A 23,917-nucleotide genomic window follows, 5' to 3' on the forward strand; every position below is an offset into this window, starting at 1 on the left:
ACTATTTGAAAGCCATGATCAAAAAAAGAGCCTAGACATCATCTTTCAAGAAATTATCAAGGAAAACTGCCCTGATATTTAGAACCAGAGGGCAAAATAGAAATTGAAAGAATCCACAATCTCCTCCTGAAAGAGATCCCCAAAGGAAAACTCCTAGGAATATTGTAGCCAAATTCCAGAGTTCCCAGGTCAAGGAGAAAATATTACAAGCTGCCAGAAAGAAACAATTCAAGTATGTGGAAACACAATCAGGATAACACAAGATTTAGCAGCTTCTACATTAAAGGACCGCAGGGCATGGAATATAATATTCCAGGGCAAAGGAGATAGGATTACAACCAAGAATCACCTACCCAGCAAAACTGAGTATAATCCTTCAGGGGAAAAAATGGTCATTCAGTGAAATAGAGGACTTTCAAGCATTCTTGATGAAAAGACCAGAGCTGAATAGAAAATTTGACTTTCAAATACAAGACTCAAGTGGAACATGAAGAGGTAAACAGGAAAGAGAAGTCATAAGAGACCTATTAAGGTTGAACTGTTTACATTCATGCATGGAAAGATGATATTTATAACTCATGAGACCTTTGTCAGTATATAGTTGGAGGGAAAATTAGATAGATTAGATAGATAGATAGATAGATAGATAGATAGATAGATAGAGGGCACAGGGTGAGTTGAAGATTAAGGGGTCATATCTGGAGAATAAAATTAAGGAATGAGAGAGGATTATACTAGGAGAAGGAGAAAGGAGAGGTAGAATGGGGTAAATTATCTCACAAAAAAACAGAAAAGGAAAAGCTCTTACAGTGGAGGGGAAACAGAGGAAAGTGAGAGGGAACGAGTGAATCTTATTTTCATAGTATTTGGCTTAAGGAGGGAATAACATACACACTCAATGGGGTATGGAAATCTGTCTTTACCCTACAGGAAAATAGGGGGGAAGGGGACAAGAGAGCAGGGGGATGATAGAAAGGAGGGCAGATTGGGAAAGGTGGTAATCAGAAACAAATACTTCTGAGGAGGGATGGGGTCAAAAGAAAGAATAGAATAAATGAGGGGGGCAGAATAGGATTAAGGGAAATAGAGTTAGTATTTCACAACATGTCTACTATGGAAGTGTTTTGCATAACTGCACATGTATAACCTATATTGAGTTGCTTGCCTTTTCAATGAGGATGTGTGGGGAGGGAGGAAGGGAGAAAATTTGGAACCCAAAGTTTTAAAAACACATGTTTTTTTAAAAAATAATGTTTTCACATGCAACTGGGAAATAAGAAATACAGGAAATGGGGTACAGAAATCTATCCTGCCCTACAAGAAAATAGAAGGGAAGGGGATAAAAGAAGCAGGGCAGAGACAGAAGAGAGGGCACACTAGGGGAAGGGGTTTTCAGAATGCATGCCATCTTGGGGTGGAGGGAGGGGTGAGATGGGGTGAAAATTTGGAACTCAAAATCTGGTGGAAGTAAATATTGAAAACTAAAAATAAATAAATTTATATTAAAAAAAAAAATAGGGATTTTGTATTTGAGCCTGGAGGTGATAGGAAGCCACTAGAACTTATTGAGTGTGTGTGTGGGATAGGGTGGGGATGACATAATCTAGTAGGACCTTCACTTTGGAAAAATGACTTACTTGGCTAAATGGAAGATGGATTGGAGGGTGAGGGGAGTCTTGAGGTGGGCAGACCCACTAGCAGGCTATTGAAATAGCCTAGGTATGAGATGAGGGCCTGCACCCATGTGATTGTAATATCAGAGGAGAGAAAGGGGCATTTTTTAGATATATTGGAAAATTGAAATTGACAGGCTTTGGAAACAGACTGGATATAGGTGGAAGAGATTAGAGATAGTGAGAACTTAAGGACAACACTTAGGTTGTGAGCCTATGGAACTAGGAAGATGTTGGTACCCTTGATAGAAATAGGGAAATTTGAAAGGGGAGAAGATTTAAAGGGAAAGGTAATGAATTCAATTTTAGACATGTTGAGTTTTAGATGAGTACTGGGCATCCAGTTTGAGACATCTGGAGTAAATTGGAGATGGGAAACTGGAGGCCAGCAGAGAGGTTAAGGCTGGATAAGTAGATTTAAAAATCATCAACATAGAGATGATGAATCCGTGGGAACTAATGATATCACCAAGTAAATATATGTTGCTTTAAAATTCTCAAAGTAGTTTCCTCATAACAGCATTGTGATACAGTGGGCTACTCTTGGTAACCCCATTTTACAGATTAGGTGGCTGAGGCTTTGAGAGGCTATGCTTATGTAGCTAAAAAGCATTAGAGCCAGGATTCAAATCTAGATCATAGAATCAGAAATCAGAAGCTGGAAGAGGCCTTCTTTGGAGATCATCTATACCAACTCCCTCATTTTCAGATGAGGAATTGATGTCTAGAAAAGTTACACTGAAGACAGCAAAAGAAGTGGAAAATCAGTATTTAAACCTAAGTCTTTGGACACCAAACCTATTTCCATTGCATCACACAGTTCAGTGGTTATTCCCCTACGTGAGCCACTGCCCAGCTTTAGGGAAGAGGACAAATTTCAGTTGGGGTGACTTTATAACTAATAAACACACTTACTTCCTATATCCAGGTCAGATTTAGGGTCTAATTTTAAGTGCAGTGGGAAAATCTGGAACTTCATATGACACTACTTTTAATTATGTAGGGAGTTTCCTGAACAGCACTTATGTGTGTGTTTTATTAGCAGCAATAATATAGTCATAAAAACCGAGAGAAGAACTGAACTATTCCTCTGAGGAATAGCAGGGTTCTCTGTAAAGTGTAACAGTCTCCGAGAGAATAGCTGTAGTACTTTCACAGTCTAGCTGGCATGGGGTTAATTCAGAGACTCACTTGGGCTTTAGCTTCTGACCTCTAAGTCTGACTCCTGGTAAGAAAAGAGACTGCTCTATCCATTGTCAGGAAGAGAAAGGGAGAAATGAGACACTCAGAATAAAGAAGTGCAGCAAAAGAATGAGTTCTCTACTTCTGAGTGCCAGGAGTTTTAGATATTGTTGATGTTGTAGATTAAGATATGCTGACATGCTCTATACAATGATATCCTCTCCCGTACAATCAGTGCTTTTGGGTAAGAGGTGAGCATAGTGGTTTGAAAATGATTTAAATGGTTTCCAAGTACTTTGGAAGATCTCATGTAAATTCATTAGTAACTCTACAACCATCTACTATGCATTTAAGTAATGAAAAATGTATTAGTTTCACTACACAAATGTATTATCATCCACTCTGTAGTTAAATGAAAAATGTATTAGCCGCTATATATAAATATATTAGCATTCACTCTGTCCCATTTGCTCTTATGTGATGCTCCACTCGAACCAGGCCCTTAATGCAAACAGTGATTAAAATCCCCATGCTTGATTATTTAGATTTTTTTTCCTTTTTAATTTCAGAAAATATTTGAATTTTTGGTGCTGCTTATCACAATAAAATAAGATAACTTTTGTATAAGAGAGGATTCCAGCACTGGTTTTATAGGAGGCTCAAGTAAAGGGCTTCTGGGGCTCATATCCCGGTGAAAATATCGACTGACAATAGAACCAGCAACACTAGTAGGCCCCTGCAGAGTCATGGAAAGTCCTCTGGCACTTGAAAGTGAAAGCACAGGATTTTAGAACCAACTGATATGATTCAGTGCATCAGCCATACCCCCACCTAAAGCTGTGAAGTCAGGAGGCCACCTCTGCCATCCAGAAGTAAAAGTGGTGGAGCAGCTAAAGCACCAGACTGATACCCTTCTGTCCTGGGCCCCTCACTATCCAGTATGGTGGGTCCATAACTGGAGCTATCCCACTTAAATTGGCTCCAAGAGCAAATTGTTAAATTTTCAGTTTAAGCATTTTTACCTCAGAAATTGGCAAACACTTCAAATCAGGGCTTGATTTACTGATTTGTTGATTGTCTAGAGCAGACTTAAGAAAGTGATGGAGAAAATTTTAATAATGCAGATCAAACTTTAAAAGTGTATAATGCATGCATTTTTAAGAGCTAGCAGACTCTTCATATGTATATAACACTTTAAGGTTCATGGGGTATCTTCCCCAAAAGATCACTATGAAATGATAATATGAATATAAGTATCTCCATTTTATAGATCAAACAACTGAGAGAGTTGATATCACTTAACCCATATCATATTGTTAGTGTCACAACTGGGGTGAACTCACGTCTCTTAAGTCAAAAGTCATTATTCATTCCAATAAAATCTATTGCCTTCATCCTATTGAAAGATAAGATGCTAAGGAAACTCATGTGTGCACTGTTGCCTACATCTTATAGTAGTTATGCCCTCTCTTTGCATATCTTCAGACTTCCTGCTTTTTCCTGGGCTAATGCCTTCATTTGTGGTCCAGGGGAGAAAGATGTTTGTGCTCTGCCTCAGGAAATACCAGAAGTGGGACTCCAACCCAGGTGTTCCAAGTCAAATTCAGTGATCATTCCATTACATGAACCTAGGTTTCTGCTTGACTGTATGGGCATTGGAGGGATCTGGTACTGAGTTCTTAGCTATTCAAGTTACTAGAGATTGACAGGCCTAGATGAGAGCATGAATGATTTGTGAGTGTGTTCTGATGTCCCCTTACCCCTAGGTGCCTAACAACAAGGTGTTTATGTCCCACTTTAAAGTCTTAAAAATTTTCTACATTCACTTTCTCCTTTGACCCTCATGCCAAGTGCATGAAGTAGATATTAACACATTTTCCACATTTTGCAGAGGAGACAAGTGAGTGCCAGTGAGATTAACTGCCTATGATCACACAGCTAGTAAGTGTTAGAGGCAGTCTTTGAACACACATCTCTCCTCACTCCCAGTTTAGAATTTTTGTTTTATATAATGCTGCTTAAGAAGAGGTTCTAGGGCAGGAGAGAGAGACAGAAAGAGAGAAAGAAAAAGAAAGAGAAAGAGAGAGAGAGACAGAGAGAGAGAAAGGGAGGGAGGGAGAGAGAGAGAGAAAGAGAGAGGATAGATTAGATAGATAGATAGATAGATAGATAGATAGATAGATAGATAAATAGATAGGGAATAGGTAAGGAAAGGAAGGAAGGAAGGAAGGAAGGAAGGAAGGAAGGAAGGAAGGAGAAAATATCTATAGATAGCTATATATATTTTTTCCAATTATATTTAATCTGAAAGTTGTCTAAGATTTCAAAGGTTTGGGAGAAGATACAATGTCTCTTCTGTTTTCAGGAGGGACATCACAGGAGGGGAAGAGGGTTGCCTTGATTACTCTTAAGATCCAGTCCAGCTCTAAATCTGTGTATGATCCACTCAGTTAGAAGGGATTGTCTAAGAGGTAGTGAAGGGTCTGCCAATAAAGAACACTTTTTTTTTCATTTTTCAAGAAATTATCTTTTTTTTTCCTTGAACTTGGGCAGTTAGATGTGGCTGCTGGTTTCATCATGCTGCAATCCCTTTCAACTAACCCTGTTAAAAATTTCTCCTTTTGAACTTAAACATGCTAAATCTTCATGAGACTTCCAAAGAACGTGGACCCTCATCTTTCTACAACCGCCTTCAAGTACAGCCTAATTCAGTTAATTTGTCAATCTGACAGCCCCTCAAGAAAGATATAAGGAGAAACTTAATCACAGAAGGAATTGAAAGCCCTTAAAGGGTATTAAAAAATCCTTCGAAAGCAAACTATTCTTCCTTCAGATGTCAATCTTGTCTGTGTTTTCCTAGCAACAATGATGACTCATGCAATTAGTCACTTTTAATTGTATTTATAAAATAAAAATAGCTGAAGAAGTAGCATGTGGATTACAGGTAGACTCCCATTTTAGGGCACTATTATAATGTTGAGTGATACATAATGAAGTCATTGTTGTGTCCTAGAACACAGTTCATGTGAATATCACTTTGCTTATCTAAGTGTATATTTTATTTAAATAGAATTCTGTAAAGCATCATAGAACTTTAGTGCTAGGGAGATACCTTAGGTACCATTCTGTCCAACCATGTCATATATTGGACAGCAGAATATGTTGTACATAAATCTGTTGTGACCATTGTGTGGTCATATGGAAAAGGAAACAAAATTCAGAGCCAAGGACCTTGGTTTGAATCCTGGTGTTACTACATGGGTGACCACTTGCAGAAAAGTCACTTTATCTCTCTGGACCTCAACTCCTCTTCCGATAAATGAGGTCAGACTAGGTGACCTTTAAGATCCCTTCTCCCTCTAAGTCTATAATCCCACGACCTTTAGACTGCCTTGAAGATAACTAAGTTAGCCACAGTGCAGTTCTGAGACCTTCCATTCACATTGAACTGTTTCCCATCGGCAAAGCATCTTCTATAGCCAAAGAATTCTCTGGGGTACCAGAGCATTCTTCCTCTACACACCTCTCCATGAATTCACAGGCAAACAAAGTTTCTGATGTATTTGAGCTCCCCTGTTGTTTTCTCCATGCTATCTGTCACAGTTCCCCTCCTGCCCTTTTCAGCTTCCTCTTTACCTATTTATTCCCTCCCCAGACCCATCTCCTGTGGTCCAAAGGCAGGAATTGAGTAAACTATGAGTGTACACCATCTGCCTTCCTCTGAAACCTTTCTCATAGCAATAGCTATAAGTCTTCTACATTGGTATCTTTTCCCAGACTCTTTTCTCTTCTGTTTCAATATTCCCTTTCCCCAGCAAGAATACCCTAGGCCCACACATCAATACTTAATCGCTGCATTATTGGCGTGTTCCCTTGGGCTAGGGAATGGGATGGGAAGATATTCCTCCAAGTTGCTTTTCAGCCACTAGATGCCTAATCAGACTTTGCACCAGATGACTTGAGCTTGTTTTCCCCAAGACCTGCTTTGCTTACCCTTACCCCCTAGCTATTTGAACCCCTTGAACTTCATACCACTTTCACTTTTCCTGTCAGAGTGGCATTGTTTCCAAACGCAGTACAGAGAATGCATCTTCTTGACGTTTTCTTTTCTTTTGCCTCTTCTGTTCACGTTATCATCAATCAATCCATCAATTAGCAAGTATTTATATGTCTGCTATATGCCAGGCACCGTGCTAAGTGCTGGGAAGAAAATGAAGTGGCAAGAAAACAGAAAACAAAACAAACAAAAAATCTCACCAGTCCCATCCCTTAAGGAGTTTGCATTCTAATGGGAGAGACAGTCTATCTATCAATAAATAGAGATAGATATAAGGATATAGCAATAGAGACAGATTGAGGTAGATTAAGATAGAATATACAGGATAAATGCAGAGTAGATGGAAGTCCTTAGAGAGTTATTTGAGGGCACTTGAGCTGAACCATAAAGAAAGGTTTTAGAGACAGAAGGAACCTAAGACACTCTCCAGTTCAATCTGCTATTTTTACACATGAAGAAACTGAAGCCCAAAGAGGCAAGTGATTTGTCCAAGCTAGTAAACGGCAGAACTGATGCTTGAACCTAGAGCTTCTGTGTTTTTTTCCTCCACACCAGGCCCAATCTGGCTGACAAAAGATTATTCTGTAACACACACACACACACACACACACACACACACACACACACACGTACTCAAAGCACATAAAGACACACAAAGGAAAGTGTTTGGCAATCTAGGGGCTTTTATAAAAATGCTTTAGTGTTCTAAATGCCTACATGTTTTCTGACTACACTTGTAGCCTCATATAGCAAGCAAAAAAGAAAAATCATTCACTGAGAAAAACAAAAAATTCTTAGTAGCCTAAAACTGTTAAACTGTTTAGCTAAACAGAACTATGCAATCTAGGCTTCCGTAAGATGAATTTGTAATCTGGAAAAATAGCTTCATTAACACATGTGTATTTTGATGGGCTTTTGTTTTCTAAATGTTAATGTAAGGTCAAAATGCCAGTACATTTTAAGTGGGTCAGTTATTTAATATAGTGGATACAAAGTTGCTGAGAATTGATAACAATTTTGAGGTGATTGATTATATTGAACTCAATTCAACAAAGGGTTATGAAGTGCCCGAAATGTACAAGACAGGATGCTTGCTTTGGGGGGATAAGAAGAACCTTCAGTTTTGAGTTGGAAGGGATCTCAAAGAGCACCTATTGACTAAGGGTTCTCAACCTGTGATCTCTGGGCTTCGTTTATATTGCTGTTGCTGTTGTTTAATATTTTGAAAATTGTACTAATGTATTTTGATATAGTTTCCTTTGAAATTCTTTGTATTTTTAGTGCAATTCACAATCCATAGGCTTCACTGGGATGCTAAAGGACACTATAACACATACACACACACACACACACACACACACACACACACACACAGAGTCAAGAACTCCCAATCTAATTTAACCCCTTCATCTTAAAAATGGGGAAATGGAGGGCCAGAGGAATTAAACTTTTTTTTTCCCCAAGATCACAGAGCACATAGCTATCGTCAGGGTAACAATTTCAACTCAGGTTTGCCAGATCCAGAACCAGTGGCCTTTCCATTAAGCTATGCTAATGTGGCATAACTGCTCTTCTGAAAGAATTCCTTTTGGGGTAGTTTTATTTTTCTTTAATAGCCCAATGAGATCTAACTCCATACCCTTACTCATCATCACCCATCCTACCCCTCTCCCACTGGAGCTAACATTGTCAAAGAGCCACATTATAATCCAACTTCTGAAGAATTAGTTAATTGAATTCATTGAACCAAAAATATTCACAGTGAATATCATCAATGTTTCCATGTAAAACAACAATTTATATTTGTCTGTCTTGGAGGGGAAGTATCTGGTGGCTAAAGGATTAAAAATGAGCAAAAGAACAATCTGACATGTTTCTTTCACCAGACAAGCTTTTGAAGTGCTGCTGGCTTCAGAGTCAGGATTTGAGGGGAAAGGGCAAGTGCCGCTGCAAATGGCGGTGGCAAGTTATGCCACCACATTGAAGAGGTGCACCTTCATTGTTATTACATTGGCATTACATCTTATTTGAACATGGCAAAAGAGTCACGGGGCAGGAGAATATGCTGAGCCTTTTACAACATTTAGTTCATAAGATTTCTTCTTGGGTGCTTAAAAAATGTATATGACTTTACTGACAAACACCAGTCTAAAGTGAAAGAAGCTTTTCTATAATGGGAAAAGGGTGGGAGAGGAAGGAATATTTAGCATTTTAACACAAGAGATTATGCAACCAGGCTAATGTGAGTTGAAGAGAATTCTCTGTCTGTAGCAAAGGAGAGGATTCATATAATAGGCCATTTGTGGTCACCTTATGCAATGTCATAAGATGGGGAGTTAAAGGTTTCATAAGATCATAGGAGTTGAAAGGGGACCTCAGATACTGGGGTAGTATGTCTCATTTGGGAACTATTCAGAAACCAAGCATTGACTCCCATATAACAGGTAACTACTACAAATTTCTATAGCACTCTAAGGTTTGCAAAAGGGTTTTCCTTCACCCCAATCCTGTAAGGTAGATGAGGAAAATGAGGTTGTGTCACATGCCCAGAGCCAAAGAAGTAGGGAATACCTGGGGGTGGGATTCAAACCCAAGTTTTCACAATTCCACATCCAATGTTGCTTCTTCTATTTCAATAATCCCTCTGAGTATTGGGGAAAGAACAGATTTCCCAGATAGATGTAATAATTATCAGATCCTCTCTCAGGCCCTTACCATTTGTGTGACCTGGGGCAAGTCATTTACCCTCCCTCTACCTAAATTCCTCACCTACACAGTTGGCATAATAACCTGCCCACAAGAGTTATTATAATAAAATAGTATTTTAATATAGTGATGTAATATACTTTACAAACGTTAAGATGCTATAGAAATGTTAGTTTTAACTTCATCATCATCATCATCATCATCATCATCATCATCATTAATTGCTTGCTTGGAATATATAATATAGGTAAGGCTAAGAAAGCTTTCATTATAAAATATTTCTCCGTGAACCTGGCCTATAACTGATTTGTAATTTTCCATTGTTCAGCATGGCCTTTGCCAAAAGTTGGTCTTCATTTTAAATAAGAAAACTTAGAATCTTGGATTTTTAAAAATAGATTGTATTGATATCCATTTGTTTTTTATATCACCTAGGTTTTCCTCCATATCCCCTCATTCCTTTCCCAGAGAATCATTTCTCATGACAATGGATTTGTTTTAATTAAAAAGAAGCAAATTCAGTGAAACAAATCAACATATCAAATATGTGATATTATATACATTATTCCAACCTAGCTTTTGAGAACCCAGAAATATCTAAATAGCATGATGTAGCATCGAGGTAGGATCTTTGTTTCATTCCCCATAGTGAATGGATTTCTAAGGAATAGCAATGTTACACACAGTCACATGGTTAGAATATTTCCTCAAGAGATGTTACATTGATCGTTGGACTTCAATCATGCTACATACTTCCTCTGTGATCTCCAAGTGACTCACCTCTCTGTGCTTCGTGCTCTTCATCTACAAAATGAGAGTATTCAGCTAGAGGGCCTCTAAGACCCCTTTCAGTTCTAGATCTGTGATACTCCCTGCCCCGCATCCTGTTATTTTGGTGCATTCAGTTTAGCTTGTAAGACTTGCCCATATTGCTTTATTCAACTAGTAATTCCATGCATTATCTTAAGAGGCTCAGACATCTTAGTTGGTCACTGATGTTGTATGAGCCATTTATTGTCCAGCCCTAAAACACAGTAAAATGAGTGATGGTGACTTTTGTAGGCCAAAGAAGGAGTCTCTCTCTTTTTTTTTCTTTAAAGTGACTTCTTTGCTTGTTTGCCAGAGTTTATTTAGCGCCAAAGAGAGAAAATTGCAGAGAACTGTGATTATATTAAAACTTGTATTGGCAGATGGAAATTTTAAAGGCAGTCAAGTTGCAAGCCATATTTTTTTATTACATTGAATAATATATTTATTTATATTGGGACTTATTTCATACATTAACTTTGGATGATCTGGGAATCATTTATAAAAACTTGAAAAATCAACTGAGTCTGCAAATGAACTACATGAAGTACACTATATTTGTAGAGTAGATGAATGTGGCATATATATTCTCTATAAAGAACACACAACCACCCCTCCCAGCTGCCACCCCATTGCCTCCACACACACGCAGGCATTGAGCATGAATTCTCTCCCTTGCAACCAAAAAAAGATGATAGGGGTGTGTGTGTGTGTGTGTGTGTGTGTGTGTGTGTGTGTGTGTATTTATAGGGTAGCAAAATTCCTTCCAGTATTAAAATGACCTTCTGACTTCTCTGCTGTGTATTTCATAAAACTCTCTACATATGAGACCCTAAAAAAAATCACCTAACTTCTTTGAATTTCATTGTCCCCATCTACAAAATGGGGAAAATAACAGCACCTACCCCAGAGGGTTGTAACAAGGATTAGAAGAACCTATCATTTATCTGTCTATCTATTCAACATACATTAAATATCTATACAGATGTTAGCTATCATTATCAGTACCCTCTCTCACATTTCTAATCTCCCAAATCTTATTTCCCCATCCTCATGGCTTTTTTCAGAATGCTTCAGGTTTTCCAGATTTGTCCTTGGTTATCAAAGTCCAGACTGATCCTGTGTTCTCTAGAATATCACCTGATCTTCTTTCAGCCCAGTTCCATGCTTAGCCGCTAGTAGAATGCAATCACCAAGTTAATGCCTAAGTGTACTTGAATAAGGTAAAACTAGACAAGTTGAATGAACCATTGGATGACTTCCTTGCCTTCTTTGGTTCCCAACTTTCATCAATGTATGGTAATTAACCATCATTTTGATAGGTAAACTGGTCAAACTATAAAGATGATTGTATTTACCTGTGGTCTGGATAGATATTAATTTCTGATTAATATTACTTAATATCTGATATTGAGAACTTTATTTAGTTTTCTATTTCATTAATTAATTAATTAATTTGCCTAGTATCCAGCATTTGCAAACAGCTAACATTACTCTGACTGCTCTGAAAAGCACATTTTATGAACTAATGCTTCCCCCCCCTTCTCTCATTAAGTACTCAAATTCTACTTGCCTAAATCAGATAGCAAAGAAAATCATTTTAAAGTCTTGTTTTAGAGGAGAATACTACACTGAAAGTAGTCGATTGAGTGGATTTGAGAGCCAGAATTAATAGAGACTGGCACGCTTTCCTCATTTTTCTTCCATGTAATTCTGGCTTCTTGGAAAATCAGACATGAGAATTACCCTGACTACAAGCCTAGTCTGTGTGCAAAAGCATTATGTTTCCAAAAATCAACATGTTTTATCAGTCTTTTCTGCTTTTTTTAAAAAATGGTATAACTTGAGACATTGTTTCCTTATACTTTGGAAACCTAATAATGTCCTATTGTAAATCAGAAGTATAAGCAGGGCTGCATTGTAAAGAGGTGCTCTTGACAAGATTGTGAAGAACATTGCGTTATTAACGCAGACGTCTGCACTTAATATCGCTTTTCCAAGACATTTTGTTGTTCTACAGGTGGCCATTTAAGACAATCAATTTACATAGAACAATTTATTCTTTTTTCATGCTGTTAAAGCAAATTGGTATGTAATTAGATTTATATACTGAATAATCTCATTTGCATATCCAATTAATTCTTCCTGTTTTAATTTGCTAAGGTTGAATTCACATTAGTAGTAAAAATAACACTTAAATTATCCAGGACTCAAATTTTCCTTTGCTCTAATTTGTTCAAGATGTTCCATTAAAAATTGGTCCTTAGCGTTCTTCTCAAAATCAAATATGAAAGTGGAGAAGATGTTCCATTACATGTCTTTAGCCTAAAATCTCAAAGTTCAGGTACCCACTCCAACCTAACAAACAGTACTTCCTACTTTGCTAGGTAACATTGCTTTGAAAATGAAGAAAATCTGGTTTAAAATGTATGCCTTCTGGCCTAATCATATTTCAGAACATATGAAAATAGGCATACCAAAAAAGTATTCCAAAACAAATACACACACCTGCAGCATCCTTATAGCTTCCAAATGGCTTCAGGTATTTTCCTTCTAATTAACTCTCATGTGAGTTTGTTGTGTCTTGCACATAGCTGGGGGTCAAAATATTTGATGGATGGATGAGTGAATTAATGGATAAATGAATGAATAAATATGACTTGTGGTAGAAAACAGATAAAGTGTTTACATGGATTGAATAATATCTGATTTTCCCTTCTTGGATAATTCTGATCTCGAAGGCTTAAAACAACATAAACATTTGTAGAGCTCAGTCACCATCATCTCCAACTAAGACAGAACTTTCTTACTGGCTTAATAGAACTACTAAGCACTTCTGAAGTAATCCCCCGTGAATCTGCTTTTCCATAGATGCGTAACTCACATGTACAATCACCTGAACTTATTTCAGCAGCTCTCAAGTTTCGCCTTTCTGTTGGGATTTCATTAGTAGCTATCCTTTTATTGTATTTTATTGGACTAATTCAAATGAAAGGAAAACTAATATTATTAAATGCTGTTTTCATTTTTGGCTGGTGCTCGGCATGGTATATAACACATAGTAGGAACTTAATAAATATTTATTGAATGGAATCGCTTGCCACATCTGTGTTTTGTTTTACATAATTATTGTTAGATTGCTGATATCTACATTACTTTAAATGTCTTCCTAGAAACTTAATTGGGAACTCCATTTAATTGCTAAAGCAAGAAATTTGGAGTTGAATGGGAGTCCACTCCTAGACTAGAAGAAAACTGTAATTTGCAGCTGACATCTCAATGAATTGCTCAGCACTGCTGTTTACCCATTATTCAGTACAAATACTTCCTACTGATCATATGGTATGTGTTGTAACTGTAGAACAAAGGCTTAGAAAGGTTTCTGTTTTTCTACTTCAATGTCATTTTACCCTTGGAACTGTCATCTAAAAATGATTTTAATGTCATGAATTTAATTTAGAATGCTTGTTTACAGTGGATTCAAGTAGTTTAAAAATATTTCATAATCAAAGAATCTAAGACTTCAAGCCAGGAAAGAACTTTGGAGTCAATCTAGACCAAATTCATCATTTGACAGATGAGGAAACTGAGACCCAGTGAGAAAAAGTAAATTGTTCCAAGTTAGACAAGTGACAGGGATGAGATTAAAACCGAGCTCCTGGCTCCAGATCCATTTACTCGATCATCAGTAAATTCATATTATTTCAGTTTGCAAATGGTGTCAAAGTAGCATTAATACTTTATGTATGAAGTAAGATGGATAATGGGTTTAATATTTTTAATAAACATACTGGAATTTAGACATAGAGACTTAGACATCCAGATGACTCTTGTCACATGTAAAGTTGTCACCTTGGTAGATAACGTATTTTCCATTATTTAAAGCTGTTTTTCAACTTCTGTCTAGGAATATCTTCAGAGCTTGGTCCCTATTATTTTGACTGTTCTCACTGGTACTTAGTTATTTTCCCTATTTTATGGTGGATTTGAATTTTGGAAAGAGCCAAAGAGTATTTAAAGGTGACGGTTCAATTCAATAAAAATTTGTTAACTATGGGGTTATAACTTCTCAAATTAAAATTAGTTGTAGCTGTGAAATAATGAGACTATTTTTGTTTTATTGATTATGTGTGTGTGTGTGTGTGTGTGTGTGAATAGGATAGCTAGGTTCAGTGAAGGGATATCACATGGAAAAAGGATTACACTTGCTTTGCTTGTCTCCAGAAGGAAGAATTAGAAGCAATTTGTAGATGTTGAAAGGAAGAAAATTGAGGCTTATTGTAAATACAACATCTTAACAATTAAAACCCTCCTTAAGTGAAATGGGCTGCCTCAGAAGCCATTAGATAGTGGAACTGTTCAGTCAATCAGCCAGCAACTGTTAGGCACTTTCTATTATGCCAGACCCCGATGTTGGGAAAGATTGAAGGCACAGGGAGAAGGGAACAGCAGAGGATGAGATGGATAGATAGTGTCATGGAAACAACAAACATGAACTTGGACAGACTTCAAGAGATAGTGGAGGATAGAAGGGCCTGGCGTGCTATGGTCCATGGGGTCACGAAAAGTTGGACATGACTGAATAACTGAATAACAACAAATATGCCAGGCTCTCTGTGAGGCACTGAGGATACCAAAACAAAAGAAAGAAAGAAACAATCACTACTCACAAAGGCTTTCATTTGAATAAACTACAAGAATATGCAAAAGTATACAAAAATTTTAAAGAGAAGTAATATAATGGGTTTTTTTAGCAGTTGGGGAGGGTGGGCACTGGAAATTGGGGGGATCAGGGAAGGCTTTTTTTTTTAACTAGGCAATGGGGTTAAGTGACTTGCCCAGGGTCATACAGCTAGTGAGTGTTCTGTGTCTGATGTCGGATTTGAACTCAGGTCCTCCTGAATCCAGGGCCAGTGCTCTATCCCAGGGAAGGCTTTTTAAAGATTCTCAAGCAAAGGTTGCACGATCACTTGGAATTTTTGTAGGGTTTGAGTTGGACCAGATGGTCCTTGAGGCTGTATCCAAACTTGAACTTTTATGATCCTATAATAAAGTACAATCATTTATTAAAATTGTTGTTTGTAAACTTACTTGTTTAAAAAAAATTCACCATTTTCAATGCTATTCCCATTTTTTAAAATTGTTTTTGTGTTTTATTAATCCCTGAAAGGGAGAGTGGAGCATTTTGGTTTTTTTCCTTGCATTTTAACAGGTCTAACCTATAGACTGCAGGAGAGCTCTTCTCAATATCTTGGTGAGCGTTGTTCATTCCTTCACAAAGCAGTTGGCTGATTTTTATGAACAAACAGGCATAGTCATTCAATATGACAATTATTTTCTATTGTGACCCTCTTCCCTAAATTCTTATGTCTGGAGATTAAATAGAATCTGGGTACTTCAAGAAATATAGGCATCATTACTTTTAAAAAATTGTCCTTATGGATTATAGAAATTTCTCAAGAAATCTCATTTGCCCTTTGATATCCCTGAACACTAAATGGTTTAGAAAGTATAAATCGGCAAAATTCTTTGGTGCAACTACAAAGGAAATCCTTTCTATTAAGAAAGCCGTGTGCGCTAGTGTATCAGACAATGTGTGCCAAAGCTTTCTATTTTTAACATTTTAATGACAAGCTGTCTCCTCAACTCTGTATGCCCTTCACCTTTGTCAGAATGAGATTGATGGAGAAAGTATCTCTACTGTTCTCATCAAAGTTGAATTAAGGGTCTTGATTTCAGTTTAATGCACTACAGTATTATCTCACATTTATCTGACAGCATCTCTCTGGCCCTGTTTTGTTTTTCTTTCCCTGCATTCTAATATGCAAAGCAGTTTGGCTGCCTTCAGTATAGGGAAAATGTTGACTGTAATAGTGGAAAGAGCATTGGCCTATCTAGTATTATGAAAGTAAGCTGGTATGGTGGCTAGAAAGCAGGGCTTAGAGCCACAAAGACCAGGGTTCAGATCTTACTCCTGATACTAGCTCTCTGACTGTGGGTCAGCCAGTGAGGCAATTCATTTAGTAAGCCTGTCCACCAAGGCATGCACAGGGACTCAACACCAATAGTCACAATCATCGATAGAATTTAAGCTCCTTGAGGGTAGGAATTACTTTTGCTTTTGTCTTTGTCCCCCTGCCATTGTGATAGCATCTAGAAAGTCTTCAATACATGTTTGTTAAATTGAAATTAATTGAACTAGGAGTCAGAAGTCCTGGACTGAATTCCAGTTTCCTTCACTTTGCAGATGTATATGCCCTTCAACAAAACAAGGAATGAATATAGTCATCATTTATTAAATAGAATAATAATACCTATACTACTAGTCAGAAGAAAATTAGATAAAGTATATGAAAGTGCTTTGTAAAATATCATTAGCATTATTATTATTAATGTCAAATAAAAATGTCATAAATTACTGCTGTACAGGCAGGCAAAGTAGTTGAGTGGCTGGAATGTTGGCCTAGGAGTCAGGAATACTGAAGTTCAAATCTTGCCTTGGCCATTTATTAGCTATGTGACCCTGTGCTAGCCAGTTCATCTCTTGAAGCCTCGATTTCCCCATCTATAAAACAGGAATAATAATAATAATAATTATAATAATAATAGCTCTTATTTTGTAGTGTGGCTATAATGGGAATTATAAGTGAGACTATAAATATGTGTGTGTGTATATATATGCATACATATACATATATTCATATATATGTGTTTTGTAACTTTTAAAATACTATATCATTATTAAAGCACTTATTATTATTACAATTTGGGTATAGTCCAAGAAATTGAAAAGAGTAACAGGACGCTTGGCAAGTCCTATATCCCAGCTAATGAATTTTATCTTATATATCTTGGTATCTTATTCCTTTACTCCTGTTTGGTAGATAATGCCAATGACCTTAAGAAGCAGGTGAACCTACTATCACATTGGCTCCTGTGATTTACATATTCCAGACAAAATACTCTAGTTTCTAATTTTGGGGGCTACTTATTGATTCCCATGACCAATATTAAATTTCTGTCCTTCAAGCTTTTGCATAGGCCAGCCTCTGTGACTGAAAGTTCTGCCTTCTCACTTTTACATCTTGGAACCCTTCATTCCCTTTGAGGCTCAGCTCAGTTGCCCTGTCCTTCAATATTTCTTAGTGTTCCTTGGAAACAACTTTGAATTTGTGTGTGTGTGTGTGTGTGTGTGTGTGTGTGTGTATGTGATGTGTATCTATACGTATGTATACATACAGGCATGTTTTTGTGTGTGTATGTATGTGTGTGTGTGTATTGTGTTTTCTTATCTGTGATTGTGTTTTATCCTCCTAGTAGAACGTGAGCTAGGTTATACCAAGGATCCTCTTTTTTTTGTAATTTCATCCATTGTACCTAGCACTGTGCCTAGAACCTAGTAGGGAATAAGCATGGTGACTGAATTCAAATTATTTTCCCCTTACCTGAAGGCATAGTATTATAACAAGGTTGTGCCTGGGGAATTCCTTCACAATAGAGGACAACTGTGATGCACTATTGGGACCACAGGTTTGAAATATTTTCATATTTAACCTGATTATCTTGGTTTCTATGATAATAAATTATACATGAGAGATTGAAACACTGTATAGGTGGGGAGGATCATCCTGATGGGAACTTCTAATTATCTAGGTAAATTTAACAAGATTTAGTCACCAGCTTGAGTAGCAAGGTAACTAACTGGTGGTTCGCTTATTCAAGTAATTTCTGGCCTAAGACTTATCATTATACTGATCGATGCTGAAGAAAGGTTGGGGATCCAAGTTGCCAGATTATAGTAGCAATAACAGTACTGATAAATGACACCAAGATTAACCACACCGTGTTTCTATTTACCTAAAATAGAGACAGTATAGTACAAGAGTAAGAACACTGGATTTGGCATAAAAGGATCTAAATTTAAATCTTGCCTACAGTATTTTCTTTCTATATGTCCCCCTGGAGACTGGTTTCTATTTGACTTTGACATGACTGGACTAGTTCTCTAATGTCCCTACTAGGTTTTAATCTATGATATTAAGTTTACCATTCGCTTTCCTTACAGCATAGTCCTATAAGGTAGGTACTACGGAATTATCCTCATTTTACAGTTGAGCAAACTGAGGTTCGGAGAGGTTTAGTTCCTTCCCCCCCCTCCTCCAAAGTCACACAGCTAGGGGCAGAACCAAGATTCAACCCCAGATCCCCTGAGTTTAGTCCAGCATGTTCTTCCCCCTATACCATAATGCCTCTTTATTCGAGTTTTCTAATGTCTACCTAGTTTCCGTTTGGTTTGACCTTGCTGTTTGAGTGGCCTGTGTAGCTTTAAAGCCCTTAATATCTTCTCTTTTAATGTTTAGGTTGAAAGCAAAGTTTAAAAAAAGAGCCCAACATCAGTTCCAAAGATGACCTCATATCATCTGAGATCATGAGATATGAGAAATAGCATGGTGATTAGTGGAAAGACTATTAAGCTGGAATCAGGAAATCTGGGTCTAAGGTTAGCCACTAACTAGCTGTGGGACCCTCAGATAAATCAAAGCCTCTGAGTCTCAGTTTCCTCAACTATAAGTTAATGGATTGTATACAATGACCTCTAAGGCCCCTTATGCTTCTAGCATTGTATCAGTCTCTATTCTGTCACTTTATAAGAGCAAGTAAAATCTCAGAGGATGCCTGGGATGATAAGGGTGATGAGCTTACATCACTAAACACTGAATTGGAATGTCAGAATCTCAGAGTTTGTGGGATGCTGTGGTATGTTGGAAAGAGTGCTATATTTGGAATCAAAGGGATTTGGAGTCAGACCAACTGGGTTCACATCCAAGCTTTGTCCCTTAATGCATGTGTGAATTTAGGCAATTCACTTAACCTCCCTAGGTTTCAATTTCCTCATCTATAAAATGAAAGGGTTGGACTCTACAATCCCTTTTCACTTGAAATCTATGATCCTATGACCTCTGAGGCCGTCTCCTCTAACCTAAACCTCAATAAGTATCTCCTCCAAAATATCCTTGATATGTGGTCATCCAGCTTTTGCTTATAGACCTCCAGTGAGGAGGAGCACAACATATTATGAAGCACGGACTATTAGGAATCAAATGGACCTTGGAGAATATCTGGTGTGACCCTGTCATGGTATAGTTGGGGAAATGGGGGCCCAAAGAAGGGAAGTCATTTGCCCAAGGCCACAGAGTGAGGATGTTTCTACTTTCCAAAACAAAAACAAATGCCTATTACAAGAAACTCAAGACAATTCCAAGGAGAAGTAACCTAAGGCCAAGATCTCCTTTCATAAATGTGAAAATCAATACATCTCAGAATTGGCCCCTTACACTAAAGGGCACTTTTCCCCAAATTCCAGACACTTTTAGTTTATTGAGCTATCTCTGACCTCTGCCCTTCTTAGCTGCATTGGCAAGGGTTTTTGAATGTGACTAGCCAAATGAACACATTAATGGGATATATGGCATCAGAGGTCCTGTGTTCACATAACTGGCTCTGTCACTTCCTATCTGTGTGAGTATGGACAAATCATCTGAGTGCATTGAGCGTCAATTTCTCATGTATAAAATGGGGGTTGGGGTGTAGACTAGATGACTCAGGATAAGGTCCCTTCCAGCTCTAAAGATGTGATCTTGTATGAAAAGCCATATTCTAGAGAAGTAGGGCAATTTATCCCTCAGCCAGTTACCTGAGTTAGGCTATGGAAAGGGTCAGCTAGCCCAACAACTCAATTTCCTCAAGCCATTTGTCCTTTCTGCCCTATAGAAGAGTGTATAGCTTGTGGACACAACTTGGGATTCATTTGAGGCCATTGGACTAAGACAAAAATAGCCACAGGCCTGGATATGAATTTGACTGTGACTGTTAGTCCCCCTCCATCTTACCATCAACATTTCCTGCCATTTGCACAGGAATAAAACGTCCACGAGTTCTGTGTAGGCAGTTTATAGCCTAGAAGGATGGCTCATTAGACTTTCTGGTCAGATACCTTCCAATTCAAATGGATGGGAAATCTGAGAAACCCATAAATAATGCAGAACAATTTATGTTTACCACAGTGTTCTGATTTGATCTGGAAGAGTTCATCCACTCCTACTGGGTAATAAAAATAAATTACATAATGGGACCAGCAAACTGTTATAGCTTGGAAACGAGACAAAGGCTGGGAAAAAATATATATACATGCATATATAGGTTAATGATATGAAGTACCTGGCCAAACAAACTTAGCTTTCAGATTCTATGGGCAGTGAGAGATGGTAAACATTTCCTCGTGTCAGAAAACTAAGTGAAAATGACCTCTAGCCTGGAGGCACTTATTGAAAACCTATTTTAAATTGAATACACAAGCCAAGATAATACAGGCTGTTTGATAAGAAACATTAGAGAAATCTATAACATGAGGCTTTTTATTATAGGTTTATTACATCAATCTCTCCAGTGGGTAATGGAACTTGTAAATATACTCTTATGTAGAAGCCTCCTTGTGGGCCTTTTATTCATGCTGAAGTAAGCACAGCAAACTTATTTGCTGTCAGGGTACATTGCATTTAAGATTAGTATTTATTTTGGTTCTAAGGAGGTTTTGCTTTTGTGAATTGAAAGTTGGATCAGCTGCATGAAATCCGGATAGGACTACAGGGAATGCAGGAAGTAAATGAGTTTTCCTAAGTATGCATTCCATAAAGCTACATGTACAGTTAGCACATGGTGCCTGGCTAGGGGGTGGGAGCATACTCATACAGATGAGTCATGCTTTTTGCCTTATTGGTTTATGGGGAACTATGGTGCAAGTCAAGATGTGTTGTAAGAAAGCTGACTATCTGGTCTTTGTCCATGCACAGAGTTTTGGGAACCAAAAGTACCTTATCAAAATATTTCTGACACAGCTTTTAAGAGAGTTTCCTTAATTGAATTTTTGAGCTTTTCAGTACTGATCCGAGGTTCATTCATCCTAGCAGTTCTGGAGCTGCCTAATCGATGTTTAATCATTTCAATTAGAAGCAATGTAGTGGTAGGTAGAGGGCCGGCCATACAGTCAGGAAGATTTTGCTTCAAGACCTGCCTCTGACAGATATTAGCTGTGGGGGTCGATGTCTTAACCTTTCAGCACCCTAGCAGATCTCTAAGGCTATCCATTACAGAGGAGTCGTCAATATGCACTGGTGGAAGTTCATTAGGTCAACGAAATCAAGGGTTGGGAGATACGTACATAAAACTGTAGATATAGATATAAATTAATATTTGTATAGCCCTATGTGGTCTGCAAAGTAGATTACTAAGTTAATTCTGTAGATTCTCACAACAACCCCTAAGAGGTAGGCACTGTTATTGCCCACATTTTGCAGATGAGGAAACTGAAAATGTTGTTAAGTGACTTGCCTAGTCACTCACACAGTTAGTAAGTATCTGAGGAAAGATTTGAACTCAGAGCTTCCTGACTTGAAGTGAAGCTTTCTATCCACTACTCTGCCTAGTTGCGTGTTCTCTACTGGAAAGTTGGAGTTGACCAGTCTCCATAATATACATTTCTCTCTACCATTCTTTGTCTCTGGCTCTGTCTGTAAGTCTGTTTCTAAACACACACAAACAGAGAGAGAGAGAGAGAGAGAGAGAGAGAGAGAGAGAGAGAGAGATATCTAGAATTAGATGGACCAATACCAGTTGGAAGGAACCTTGGAGGTCATCTGTTTTATCTGGACCTAAGCAGGAAGTCCCTAATATCATCCCTACTTAGAAGACCTCTAGTGATAGGGAAGTCATTACTTTTTTGAAATAGACAACTCTAATTCTTTGGAAAGTTTTACTTTCATTGAGATAAAATATGCCTTTCTGGAACTTCTACCCATTGGTGATACTTTTTTTTTTTTACATTCTGGGTCCATGTAAAATAATTTAAGTTATACACAGTAGCTAGTTGTATTCTTTTCCAAAGGTTAAACCTCCCTCAGCTACTATAGTCAATCTGTGTATCAACAACTTAGGGAGCACGTTGTTCTGACATGTAAACAGAATTTGTAGGGTTATGAAGTTGGGGGATAGATTTATGCATGTGGCTTGTGGATTTATGCTTCTCTTTATTCCCTATACCTCTCGGACCCAAAGTGTTTCATGTATCATTGATTATGCTTCAGATCTCTGAGATTTGATCCCATGAAAAATCTATCAGAGGTCCAATCAAGAAGCATCACTGAGTATGAAGACATGGAGAATATCTTTTCTAGTTACTGCATATTGATTTTTAAAAGAACTGATTTGGAGCATTCTGAATTTCTATTAAACTCATATATTCATGATCTCCCTGAGTTAGATATTTCCTCAACTAATGCAGATAGCAGTCCACTCTGTTGGCTCATCTCCAGTTCTTGCCCATATCATCTCTTAAGTCAACCAAAGAGATCCCACTGAAGGTTACATCCTTCCTCATTTTTACTTGATATCCTGAGGATACTAGTTGAACACATGGGCTGCCCATTGGTTAGCTCTCATGTGTTCCACATGACCAGCCCATCTTTTTTTATTCACATACCTCCTTGATTATATCCTTTATACCACTTTTCCTTGATAGTTCCTGCAATGGAAAGCATTCTAGGCTTCCTGCTCTCTCTATTGCCCTTTGGCTAATCCTCACTTTCAATTATTTGAAAACCATAGCGTTCCATGCCTCTCAGGCTTGCCACATCAGAATTAGTGTTTGATTTTAAAATATAGTAATATGTTAATGTACTATTCAGACACTTAGCAGTTATGTGACCCCAGACAAGTCATTTAACCACTTTGGGTCTGACTTTCCCCATGTGTAAATTGAGTGGGTGGGATTTGATGGATCTAAGCACTGTCCAGGTTAAAAGCTATGAACCTATGATTTAGTGTGATTGTGAAAGGAGATCTATCCTAGATGGAAATCTCCATCTGTGCACAAGTGATTAAATTATGTCCTTTGATGCAGTGGAAAAATACTCATAATGGGGAGCTTAGGGGTACTCCACACCAGTCTGAAGTAGGTCATCCCTCTTTGCTCCTTAAGGAATTATTGTCTATAAAACTCATTAGGTAATAAGTGATTCACTGCTTGGTGACAAGTCCTTCTATTGTCATTATCAGGAACATCACCAACAAAAACAATGAACATTTATTAAGTGCCTGCTATGTGCCCAAAACTGTGTTAAGTATTGGGAATTCAAAGAAAGACAAAACAAAACAAAAAAAACAAAAACAAAAAACCAGGGTCCTTGCCTTTGAGAAATGCATATTCTAATGAGAGAGACACATGAATAATTTTATGTGTGTATGATGCATACAGAGTAGATCACATATTGTCACGTAACTTACCAAATATGTTTTATTTCACCTACTCCATTGTAAGCTGACTGTAGCTAACACTCTTTGGTATACCACCTCTGTACTGAGTATGGTGCATTGCATGTGATATGTACTTAGTGAAAGTGATTGACTTGTTTGAGCTTACATGGGGCCTATTGGGTAA

General features: G+C 37.7%; 1 protein-coding gene across 2 annotated transcripts in view; it reads left to right on the top strand.

Annotated features, from left to right (window-relative positions):
* The window catches only part of LOC110195628 (contactin-4), a 1,139,396-nt gene that overhangs the window by 673,889 nt on the left and 441,590 nt on the right, over positions 1-23,917 (top strand). The gene's annotated exons all lie outside the window — the stretch shown is intronic.

Source organism: Phascolarctos cinereus, unplaced genomic scaffold (assembly GCF_003287225.1).
Source record: "Phascolarctos cinereus isolate Bilbo 61053 unplaced genomic scaffold, phaCin_HiC Scaffold_4;HRSCAF=312, whole genome shotgun sequence".
Taxonomy (NCBI): domain Eukaryota; kingdom Metazoa; phylum Chordata; class Mammalia; order Diprotodontia; family Phascolarctidae; genus Phascolarctos; species Phascolarctos cinereus.